A 12,613-nucleotide genomic window follows, 5' to 3' on the forward strand; every position below is an offset into this window, starting at 1 on the left:
TTATAGAATTATAGAATCATAGAGTTGGAAGGGTGCATGAGGGTCATCTAGTCCAACCACCTGCAATGCAGGAATCTTTTTGCCCAACGTGGGGCTCAAACCCACAACCCCGAGATCAACCATGTTCTACCGACAGGGCTTGAGGAATGTTACCAGTTGTCCCGATAGGGTTGCCATATTTTGAAGAGCAAAAAAGAAGACTTCTACTTTTAACTATGGGTCGCTATGACATCTCTACCCATGAAAAAGAGGACATGTCCTGGAAAAAGAGGACATATGGCAACCCAAAGGCCTGACTGATCTCAGCTAGAACCTGGGGATTTAGTGTTGCTGGCTCCATGCTGTAGGATACTATTTCAGCAAAAATTCAACAGGCAGCCTTCTTTCTGATTTCCAGGGAATCTTTGATGCTGACAGGCCTATGTGGTTTAATTTTGATTTTGGTTAGTTAGTCACCTTGACAATTATCTCCCCCACCCTTTAATGTTTTTAATTTTGTACACTGCCCTGATACTTCATGATATGGTGGCATAGAAATACTTTTAGATATGAAGCAATTCATTTTTGTGCGCACTTTTGGGTTGGTGAACTGCACCACAAAATTCAGCGCGATGCTAATTTTGAAGGCTAGGTGTGTTTCAGTTTGCTTACTGTCCCCCTGTTTGGGGACTGAATTTAATGGGTTTTACACAGTTAGTGGCTGAGATTCAGGGGGCCCCATCTGTGCTTTGGGTCATATAAGAGAATGCTTGGCTTTTTGCTTCTGCAAAATGTACACGGAACACTTCTCCCCCTGTGTGTGTGTGTGTGTGTGTGTGTGTGTGTGTGAACAGAGACTAAAACCAGGAGCAGAACAGAGACTAAAACCAGAACAGGAGCAGAAAAATCCATGTGTGTACATGGAACATGGTCCTTTGGAGCCCAGCCAATATGTCTAATAGGAAGTCATATACTGTACAGTGGAACCTCAGTTTTCAAACGTCTCCATGGACAAACATTTCAGTTTTCCAACGCCGTAAACCTGGAAGTAAATGCTTTGGTTTTTGAACACATCTCAGAAGTCAAACATGCCACGCAGCTTCCGTATTGAGTTTTCCAAATTATGTTTTCTGTACTGAGGCTTCCATATTGAGTTTTAGTTTTTTGAACATTTCAGAACTTGAACAGTCTTCTGGAACAGATTACGTTCAAAAACGGAGGTATCGTGCTCACTTCGGCAGCACATTTACTAAAATTGGAATGATACAGAGAAGATTAGCATGGCCCCTGCACAAGGATGATGAAGAAGAAGAGTTTGGATTTGATATCCCGCCTTTCACTCCCTTTAAGGAGTCTCAAAGCGGCTAACATTCTCCTTTCCCTTCCTCTCCCACAACAAACACTCTGTGAGGTGAGTGGGGCTGAGAGACTTCAGAGAAGTGTGACTGACCCAAGGTCACCCAGCAGCTGCATGTGGAGGAGCGGAGACGCGAACCCGGTTCCCCAGATTACGAGACTACCGCTCTTAACCACTATACCACGCTGGCTCTCAAATTCGTGAAGCATTCCATTTTTTTTAAAAAAACAACAACAACTGAGGTATCACTGTATATATATCTAAGGCTATTTAGAATTTTTGAATATTATATGTTTGCTGGTTCAGATTCCATAATATTGTGACTGGTTTTGTGTTGATTGTTTGCCATGACTCATTTATCTGACAGGGAACAAAGGAGACTAATAACTACATTTTTGTGTTTAGTATTACCAGCTAATGTTGAGTTCTCTTGAGGATAAATTTTTGAAAGATTATTGAGTCAATCAGACCACAAAAATAGTACATGACAAAGGGCAGCTGAAATGGGGAGGTAAAAGCCAGGTGGCTCAAGGCGTCCAAAGTAACAAAGAAGAAATTGAGCTATTTGCTATTCAGCTTGTCAGCAACTGTAATTTCCCATGAATATTATATTTTCTGCAGCTAAGACCTTCCTTATCACATGGTCGTATCAAGTACCCATATAAATAAATTTTAGATATTTAGGTATCTGAAGAAGTGTGCATGCACACGAAAGCTCATACCAATAACAAACTTAGTTGGTTTCTAAGGTGCTACTGGAAGGAATTTTTTTATTTTATAAATAAATTGTTTGAGATCATCCTTCTTTATAACCTTTCTGTACTGGTGTAAGAAGTGCAATAAGACAAAGGTTGCCATTTGTTCAACATTTTAATGCCTTGCTTGTTTTAGGAAGCTTTTTTTTCTACTTGGAAAAAACATTTCTTTGTCACCGTGAACAATTTCACATAAAAAACAAAATCCCAAAGGGTAATGGTAAATTGGGCATGAAACTGAAATTGAATCTGTAATTGATCACTTTGATCAATTACATTATTCAATAGGCTTTCTACTGATAAAGCTTTGGCCTATGCTGACATCATGTCACTTTAGACGTGCAAGGTTGTAAGAGTGGCTGCTTCCCTATTTATTTAAGATATGACATACAGTGGTACCTCAGGCTAAGAACTTAATTCGTTCTGGAGGTCCATTCTTAACCTGAAACTGTTATTAACCTGAGGTACCACTTTAGCTAATGGGGCCTCCCGCTGCTGCCGCCGCACGATTTCTGTTCTCATCCTGAAGCAAAGTTCTTAACCCGAGGTACTATTTCTGGGTTAGCGGAGTCTGTAACCTGAAGCGTATGTAGCCTGAAGCATTTGTAACCCGAGATACCACTGAAATTTTAAAAATGTGGCTGAATGCCCATGATTATACAGCAGTTATAATACCCTTTGATGCATGTCTGGATTGTGAGAATATTAAGGATAAAGGCAGATGTAATATTTAAAATGAGTCCCATAGTGAGTGAAAGCCTCTCTTTTCCCCAGAGTTTTAATTTTGAATGACAGATGCATGTTCCAGTCAATTGAACAATAGTTTAGCTTGAGCTGTTGCACCCCACTTTCAGGAGAGATGTCTACTTTTTTTTAAAGTGCCATATGTGAGTTTAGTCATGCGTTAAATCAATGCCTTATTAATAAATGAAAAAGAAACCAAAGAACAGAATTATGCACAATCTAATATACACGAATGCTCAAAAGAACCAAAACAACACTGTATAAAGGTTATTATTAAAACAATATTAATAAAGTAATCCTTTATTATGTGCAATGGGACTTGCTCATAGGTAAGTGTGTCTAGGATGGCAGTCTCGGTTACATCAGAAAAACACAATTGACTCTCAACCTATAATCCAATAACATAATAAAGTTTCTACACAAGTGGGAAATGATTTCTTACTACTGTATTATTTTATTCCCACAACATTTGAAAAATCCCAACTCATTTCCAAAAACGATTATTATTACAGACTCTGTTAGTCCCATAATGCCAACTTTAATTTATTTAATGTGGCAGTATTGCTGCCACAATTATGTAAAATAACATTGCTTCCTTGTTCTAATACACCAGTGCTTTTCTTCTAGAAATATCGGAGCCACTACTCACCATGAAGTTGTTACAGTAAGTGCCACGTTTTTAACAACAAAATAGTACCTTGATTATCCCCTGGGGGAAAAAAGCACTGCTTTTAACAAGAAGATCTGAGGGTCTAAATTAAATATTTCCTCCAAAATAACATTGCTTGCTTTCAATATTTATTTCCAAAATCTCTTGGCATAAACCCAGGACAAAGAGCAAAGGACAAAAATGTTTTAAGTGAAAAACTGCTCTGGGGATTGATGATATCACAGGTATTGGCCGAGTTTGCATGTCATATTAAACCATAGCTTAAAACAAACTGTAGTTTAGTGTGAATGAGTAGTGTGCTCATGTACACTACTCTAAATTTCCTATGGCAATATTTCTAGGGGCCTTGGCCCTCAACTAGGGTCTGTGCTTTTTTGGAGAATTGAAGATGTAGTAGAGGCTGTTGTAAATTTAAGAAATATGATTTATTCACATTTAGACAGAGGGAGTCCAGATCTTACAGCATGGTCATCTCAAGAGGAGCTTGTTCCCCACAACAGTGCAGCACTGGAGCCCAAGGCACCTCACCCAGCTGGCCTTCAGCCAGCCTGCCCAAGATGGAGTTGTTTTCCCTTCTTGTTCTTCTTCTTGTTCCCAGAACACCTTGCTAAAGACACTCTTTTCTTGCAACCTCACACACACACACACACACACACACACACGCCATCACCTTGGCAACCTCTGTCTGGCTTCCTCCAGGCCCAAGAATTCCTCTTAGATGGACAATCAACACCTTTTGTCATGTTAACAGCTTTGCTCTTCATTAGTCCAACCAGGCTGGTTTGTATAACCCAGCCCAGGGATTCCTTGTCTGGCGCAGTTCTGCATCTTGCATTTTCATTCATATCCCAAATAATGAAATCCTACCATTTATTAATTTCTTGGGGGGGGTTTTGGAGGGGGGCAACCTATAACAATACATACTTGCGTGAAGATATACTTGGGTCGTGCTGATATGAATAGGATGCACAGTCCAATTTGCAATCAAAATGTACATACCTATATTGGATTCATTTGTAATCAGTTGTCCAGTAACACCTTGTTTATGAAAAATTACAGCTAGATTGAGACATTCTTTTTAGTGTTACATTATGCTGAATGTTGCATTTTAGTATTAAAAGGATTTGTATATTTCTTTCGCGTTACTATTCTTAGTTATTTATTTGGGAGTACTAACCAAAGTTCTCGAGCCGCTTACAATATATTTGTTACACAATAAAATAGCCGGTGATACACTAGTCACTACAGCAGGCCAAAGGTGCCTATAAGGTCCCTCATCCCTTTGTTCTCTGATGTTCCTGCAAGACCTGAACTGATTCACCTCACAAAGCACTCACCGGGACCAAGCAGATTTCTACAGAAAGGACACAAGATCTCCTCTGACCTTAGAATTGCATTTGCAAAACCCGATGGGCCTTGAAATTGTGCTGGCGTTGACATCGTTTACGCTGATTGAAAAGACACAGCAAACACCTTGAGAATTTTACTCTCCGCAACAGGCCTACTAACATGCTGATTCAGCGTTTGGATATCTCACTTCCTGCCACAAATGCTATTTTTTCTCTTTGCTGTGGTTATCACTATTCTCGTATCTTTCCACATTCCTTCCACCTGTCTCTTTGCTGATGTCTTTCTGTTGCGATATTCTGATGTTTGCTTCCCTCTCTCTCTCTCTCTCTTGAGCAAACACATTATGACGCCCAAGGACTTTCTGGAATTGTCATTTTACGAAAATTAAAGAGATGTGTGCTATCTCAGAAGCAAATCATTATGCAACAAGCTCCAAATATTTTGTTTTACAATTATCCAAAGGACAGCAAAACTCACGGTTTTCTATTGTAATGTGCTAAGGATCTGGTAGCAGCGAAGCTCCTGACAATGATTGGCTGAGCTGATCTCTCCAAGTGTGGCAAAATGCAGCATATGAAAACGATGTTGTGGTGTGGGCGAATTCATTCTGGGGAATCTCAGGGCAGCATATTGTAGGCAAAGGTGCTGTTGAGGTAACTGTTGGAATGACTACAGTAATTAAAGGAGGGTCTTAGAATTTCATACCCTCCAACATTTCTCCAATGAAAATAGTAAAGGTAAAGGGACCCCTGACCATTAGATCCAGTCGCGGACGACTCTGGGGTTGTGGCGCTTATCTTGCTTTATTGGCCGAGGGAGCCAGTGTATAGCTTCCGCGTCACGTGGCCAGCATGACTAAGCCACTTCTGGCAAACCAGAGCAGCGCACGGAAATGCCGTTTACCTTCCCACCGGAGCGGTACCTATTTATTTATGAAAATAGTAGGGACGTAGTATTTAACCACCACAATTGTATTATTTATACCTCGCTCATCTGACCATAGCTCTCAACTTTTCCCTTTTCTTACGTGGAATCCTATTCGGAATAAGGGAATTTCCCTTTAAAATAGGGAAAAGTCGACAGCTATGCATCTGACTGGGTTGCTTCATCAACTCTGGGCTGCTTCCAACATATATAAAAACATGCTAAAACACTAAACATTTTTTTTTAAAAAACCTTCCCTACCCAGGACTGCCTTCAGATGTCTTCTAAAGGTGGTATAGTTACATCTCTTTGGTTTGGGGGGGGGGGTCGCATAACTCAATATCCTCCAAAATTTCTTCAATGAAAATAGGGACGCCCTAAGGAAAAGCAGGACATTCCGGGATCAAATCAGAAACCAAGACGGCTTCTGTAAATCTGAGACCATCCCCGGAAAATTGGGACACTTGGGAGTGTCTGGAATTTCATTCCACCCCCCTCTGCTACAAAAATATTAAATTGATATATGGGTGGTGCCTTTTTGCCACTGGCTATCAAACGATGACAAAAGCTGAGTCAAAGTATTTGGCCCAATTTTAATTTCAGCACATACTCCTTCATGCACCAGGGATACAAACCTAAAGAAAGTTGAAAACAGAGGGATATTGTGTCCTCCCTAAAAGAGGGCATGTGTTGCAGTGAGACCTGGAGACTAATCCCCTGTGTTGTGGGTGGGTAAGATTGGTCAGCCACAACACCCGATTGGTAGGTCCCTTGATGTTGGGTACAATCTGGCCAATGGGGCGCAGTTCAAATGGATTGAGGGACCTATATATACCCATGCATGTGACCCAGAGCTTCATCTTTCGGCTCTTGCTTCGGAACACCCACCCACCTCTCCCTATATTTAGGGCTTGTGCGCTTGACCCTGCTATGCCGTTGTGTGTCATCTGTCATTGGGACAGGGGCACGGCAGGAATTTTCCCCATTTGGGTGATTGGCTGGTGCCATTTGGGTTTCGCCTGCCGCGTAGCAAATTGTCACAACTTGTAAGGTTGCAGATAGGCTCTGGTTCAGGTGATAGGGATGGGAGAATGCTCTGGTCATCCTTATTTGAAGGATATTCTGTTAAAGGAATCTAGGCACTCAAATGGTTTGGTCAACCCCTGAGAGGGGGTTGTGCCCGTGCCTGAGTTCAGGGGGACATCTGGGTGGTGGAGATAGCCTGTTCCCGACTTTTCACCTATCCAGGTGTTCACCCTTGGCTGACCTATGCTGGAACCCTGGGTCAGCGCTACTTGCAAGTGTGCAGGGAGCTAGTCAAACCAGAGCCCATGCAACTACTCACTTTCTGTAATCAACAAAGTTGTGGCCTAAATTCTGCCAAAAACCAAAACTAAAATTTGATTCAAATGTCAATTTATTTAGGGGGGAGGTCTCTGGGTCTGAACATGCAATAGGGATCCCCAGACACAAAGGGGACCGAACTGTTTCTTATCTAAGTATCCTGTTTGCAGTTTGTTGAGTGCAACACTGCCAAGGTACGAGTTCTATCAGTCAGGCTTGGCACTAGTCAAGAACCCCTGTCCCCGACTCTTTAGGATGTAATGTTTGCTTAAAATGTTGACTGCTCTGCTTTCGCCACAGACTGAACTCAATTTCCTGCTTCCTGGTTATTCCGTCAGAACAATAGTAGAGGCCATAGAAGGTGCTGTGCTCACCCTGTTCTCTTGAGTCAGCGTCTTTTTCCATGGGGTTAACAATTGCCATACTGAAGTCTCTGGGAATCTTGCCACTGACTTCAATCTGCGCATCCATAATGAGAGGGGATTTGCTTCTTTGAAGCTTATGGTGCTATTTTACTAAACAGGTGCAAGCTTTCAGCAACTGTTCCTGCCCGGCTCCAGTGAAAGCTGGTTATACGCCAGATAGACTGCAGCCAAAACCCATTCAGTCATAGTATCTTTTGTGGGGAAGGTGGTGGTTGAAATAGATTGGAAAAGGAGGCTGTGCCTGGAAGTGGCAATGGGAGTTAATTAATTCAGGAAATTACTGACTCAAGTACCCAGCATGTGTACTCTTATCATACACTTGTTATTAAACATGTTTGGAGTGCCAAACATTAGATTTTTATGAGTACATGTTGACAATGGACTGTTGAAGTTATGTAACCCTAAGGCTGTAAGCCGGCACAGCCCTATCAGTAAGCAAAGCAAAGAAGGCACTTCAGATGTTGCAGACTGGGGGCTGGGACTAGTGCAGAGGTACTGGAAGGCAGATCCATGTGTGCTGTTTCTATGCTCCCCACCAGCCCATGTCCCCATGCAATCATGGAAATAAAATTGAACTGCCTGTCCTTTGTGTGTGGAACGGCTGTGCCCTCTTGTCATTTGCCTCAGGCAGCAAAGTTTCATAAGCTACCCCTCACTGCAAACTTATGCACACTTACAGAACAGTAAAGGTAAAGGGGCCCCCGACCATTAGGTCCAGTCGTGACCAACTCTGGGGTTGCGGCGCTCATCTCGCTTTATTGGCTGAGGGAGTTGGCGTTCAGCTTCCGGGTCATATGGTCAGCATGACTAAGCCGCTTCTGGCGAACCAGAGCACCACACGGAAACGCCGTTTACCTTCCCACCAGAGTGGTACCTATTTATCTACTTGCACTTTGATGTGCTTTCAAACTGCTAGGTTGGCAGGAGCAGGGACCGAGCAACGGGAGCTCACCCCATTGCGGGGATTCCAACCGCTGACATTCTGATCGGCAAGTCCTAGGCTCTGTGGTTTAACCCACAGCGCCACCTGCTACCCAGGAGAGTAGGGATGGGCAAATCTCTCAATTCTGGGTTCTCTCCATTTCTTGTTTCCCCCATTTTAAGTTTAGTTCTCCACATTCCCAAATCAGTTTGCCAATTTTTTTAAAAGAAGAATTTATCAGTGTATTGGTGCAAAATTCTCCTAATATACACGTTTTGCCTAACAGACACTTTTTTGCAGAGCAATTTCCCCACAGACGATGCATTTTGGTTGTTTTCACAAATATACGCATTTTTATGCATGCTTTTGTCCTAGCCCATGCATTTGTCCACATGTTACCTGACTGAAGAACTGCGCTGCAAAATGTGGAGAAGTGTGAAGCTCAAAACATGGCCATGTTTTGGTTTTTATATTGTTTTGGAAAGAGCAAATTAGGTAGGTTCTCCTTCAAAACTGAGCTGAGTCAAATTTATCCTCCATGTCTAATTAGGAATAAGCCTCACTGAACATGGCAAGACTTGCTTCCAAGTAAACTTGAACTCAAGGGCACTGAAGCTTGATGCCTAGCTTCTAAGAGCTAGTTAAGGCTTGGTTCCTCTGCAGATGAAATCAAGTTCTGCAAACTTGCCTTTTGTCATGGAACTCAAATCAGAGCACACAGAGTTTCAAAGTTTCCTCTCTCACCTAGGCACAGATCAGACCCAGACATGTTTGGTTTCAGCAAGATGGCTAAATTGTGTGCCAAGTTCAAATCATATCCTGGGACTGTTTAATGACTTAACACTTGATGACAGGCAGTGAAATGTGTGCACTGTCTCCAATGAGGTTTCGAGTATTTATTTATTTGAACCAGAGAGGGAAGGATCTGTCAGGTTTGTTTATCCCAAGGCTCATCCGCATGGCCCTGTCACTTCCCCCTGAGAATATAAAATCTTTAGTGCCGATTCAGAGCAAGCGTCAATTACGTTTTCTCCAGATTGAAGGTTATTTTGATTTAGCAGTAAAAAGTGGGTTTTCCCAGGGAAAGCAATGGGGTAAAGACAAAACGACTCAGACCCATGTTTCCCAGGCATGGGACAAGTGGAAGTACGGCTAAGCCCTAAATATTATAATTTTCCATTCTTAAATTTAGTTCTCCGCATTTCTGTAGCAATTTGCTAATGAAAATTCATCAGTATTTTAGTGCAAATTTCTCACAATAAGCACATTTTTGTATGCAGCTGTTACTAATGTACATATTTTTGTACGCAATTTCCTCAAATATAATGCATGTTTATGTTCTTTCCCCCAATATATTTATTTTTATGCACACTTTCCTCCTAATATATGCATTTTTGTAAACATTGTTTGTATTTGCTCCTGCATTGAGTTTACATGTGTCTTTAAACTATTCATCTCAGATCAGGGAGATGCTTATAGATTCTTGCTCAGCTTGCCTCTCTAAATAATGTGGTGCCATATCTAAGCTTGGTATTAAGTAAACGATATAGCTCCAGATAACAGTACCCAGTTATGTCTGACTGGAAACTGTGGTTTTTCCTCCTGTGTAATGCATTTCTTTCAAAATACCTTCCAGGAAATGCTGAATTGACGAAAAAGAAAATGCAACACCTTTTAAGCTTAACATATTGGATTCTATTTGGATATCTAAGTAGACACTATATGTAATATTTATAAATTTATAAATTTATGTATGCAAGCTTTTGCACAGATTCTTACACATAAGATGTGTGTCGGTTGGTGGTTCGTATCATATAAAATGCCACCTATATCTGAAATGACTACTTCCTCTAAAAAGTGTGTGCAATCTCATTAAGTCCCATAGGATTTTGAATATGCTTTAATCTTTTCCGTTGAAATAAATAGGTCATAAAAGTGCTTGGATCTGCCTGGATTGGGTCTTACATTTCTTACACTGGGGAGAGGGCTTTTAGGTTACGTAGTGATCATGACTTGAGTTCCCTAAGCACATCTGCTAGGATAGTCTATTGCACAAGCCTTATTGAAATGAATGAGATTTGCATGTTTTAATTAAGTTTTAATTAATGACAGATAAATGAATGGAACTAACAAAAGAACAGAGCAGATGAATGTGTTACAATTGTACTTTTTTTTGGAATTATGCATGTTATAATCTTATAGCCTTGCTTACAGCCAATATACTGGAGCTCTGTTTCATGTCCCCCGCCCCTTCCTTTCTGTATTATCTCCCTGTAATTTTGCAATTTTGTAAAAACGAAACGATTGAAAGCAGATGGAGAGAACAGAAGGGGCGATTAAGGATGGGTGGTGATACATTATTTGCTCCTGACTATACTCCTATTCAGGGACGCGGATGGCGCTGTGGGTTAAACCACAGAGCCTAGGACTTGCCGATCAGAAGGTCAGCAGTTCGAATCCCTGTGACGGGGTGAGCTCCCATTGCTCGGTCCCTGCTCCTGCCAAACTAGCAGTTCGAAAGCACACCAGTGCAAGTAGATAAATAGGTACTGCTCCGGCAGGAAGGTAAACGGCGTTTCCGTGCACTGCTCTGGTTCGCCAGAAGTGGCTTAGTCATGCTGACCACATGACCCGGAAGCTGTATGCCGACTCCCTCGGCCAATAAAGCGAGATGAGCGCCGCAACCCCAGAGTCGGCCATGACTGGACCTAATGGTCAGGGGTTCCTTTACCTTTACCTATACTCCTATTCAGGTACTCCTCCTCTCATGATTATAATTGTGTGGGAGGGAGTGAGGGGGGGTAACATTTCCTGCCCCCAACCACTCTGTTGCATCTCCATTGCGTCATCCATTCACTTCTAATGTATTGTATGGGAAAACATATGCAGCATAGTTCCTGCTATAAGAGAATAGACTCCCTGTGCCATTTAGAACCCTAATTTAGACTTAAATTCCATGGATTTCAACGAGAGAGATGTGCAGCCCGGTTTCATGCATATCTACTTGGAACTAAGTCTAACTGTGTCCAGCGTTGCTCATTCGCAAGTAAGTATGCATAACCACATGCTAAATACTCCCAGAAAAATCAGTGGGACATGAGAGTGCTTCATATTGGTTGGATCATGCCCAAAGATTCTTTACACAAATGATGCAGGTGATTCTGTTGAAATATGGCATCCTTTTATAAAATAACCCGGAAGAATGGCAAACACCGAAATTACAAACTAGGCTCTTAAATAGACTGATCCATCCTGAAGGTGGGAGGGGATTTTGTTTTTATCCCTCCTCCCTTTTTTGTAATTATCATTATATATTGGAAATATATACAGTGGTACCTCAGGTTAAGTACTTAATTCGTTCCGGAGGTCCGTGCTTAACCTGAAACTGTACTTAACCTGAAGCACCACTTTAGCTAATGGGGCCTCCCGCTGCTGCTGTGCTGCCGGAGCACAATTTCTGTTTTCATCCTGAAGCAAAGTGCTTAACCTGAAGCACTATTTCTGGGTTAGCGGAGTCTGTAACCTGAAGTGTATGTAACCTGAAGCGTATGTAACCCGAGGTACCACTGTAATGATATAAAACTATATCTAAAAATACACATATTTGGGGTTCTTTTATCTGATAATTATAATTGTCTATAAATATTCATTAAAAGAAAAACACTTTCGGGAAAAGGCTGGGAATCTTTGCAACACTTTCTCCCCAGCACATGCAACCTACCCTTAGCTCTTAAAAATGTCACTGTGGTCATCAAAATGGTAGTAAAATTCATCTTCATCGGAGTGGCTGTCAGCTAGTATGAAAAATACAGGTTCCCATCCAGACTTGTTCCCAGCAACTATTGAAAGAAACTGTATGGATTGGGAAAGGGTGGAAAAGGTGGTCACCTTCAAGTGGGAACTGGTTCTCGGAAGCTACAAAAGTGTCAGTAATGGGAGGCAGGCTAGAGCGGTGGTGCTCACCTGATGTCGGAAGTGAGCCAGCACTGAAATAATAAAATAAAATAAAATGTTATTTATATCCTGCCCTCCCCAGCCGAAGCCAGGTCAGAGCGGCTAACAATAGTAAAATAATACAGCATTCTAAAAGCAATTCATTATAAAATCAGTTCAAATCAAATTAATGGCAACCATTGGGCTAGA

The 12,613-nt window shown here is 41.7% G+C and overlaps 1 pseudogene; it reads left to right on the forward strand.

Moving 5' to 3' along the window:
• The first annotated feature begins 1,204 nt into the window (after positions 1–1,204).
• Positions 1,205–1,305, forward strand: LOC128421559 (uncharacterized; annotated as a pseudogene).
• The last annotated feature ends 11,308 nt before the right edge of the window (positions 1,306–12,613 follow it).

This window comes from Podarcis raffonei, chromosome 9 (genome assembly GCF_027172205.1).
Source record: "Podarcis raffonei isolate rPodRaf1 chromosome 9, rPodRaf1.pri, whole genome shotgun sequence".
In the NCBI taxonomy this organism is placed as follows: Eukaryota; Metazoa; Chordata; class Lepidosauria; order Squamata; family Lacertidae; genus Podarcis; species Podarcis raffonei.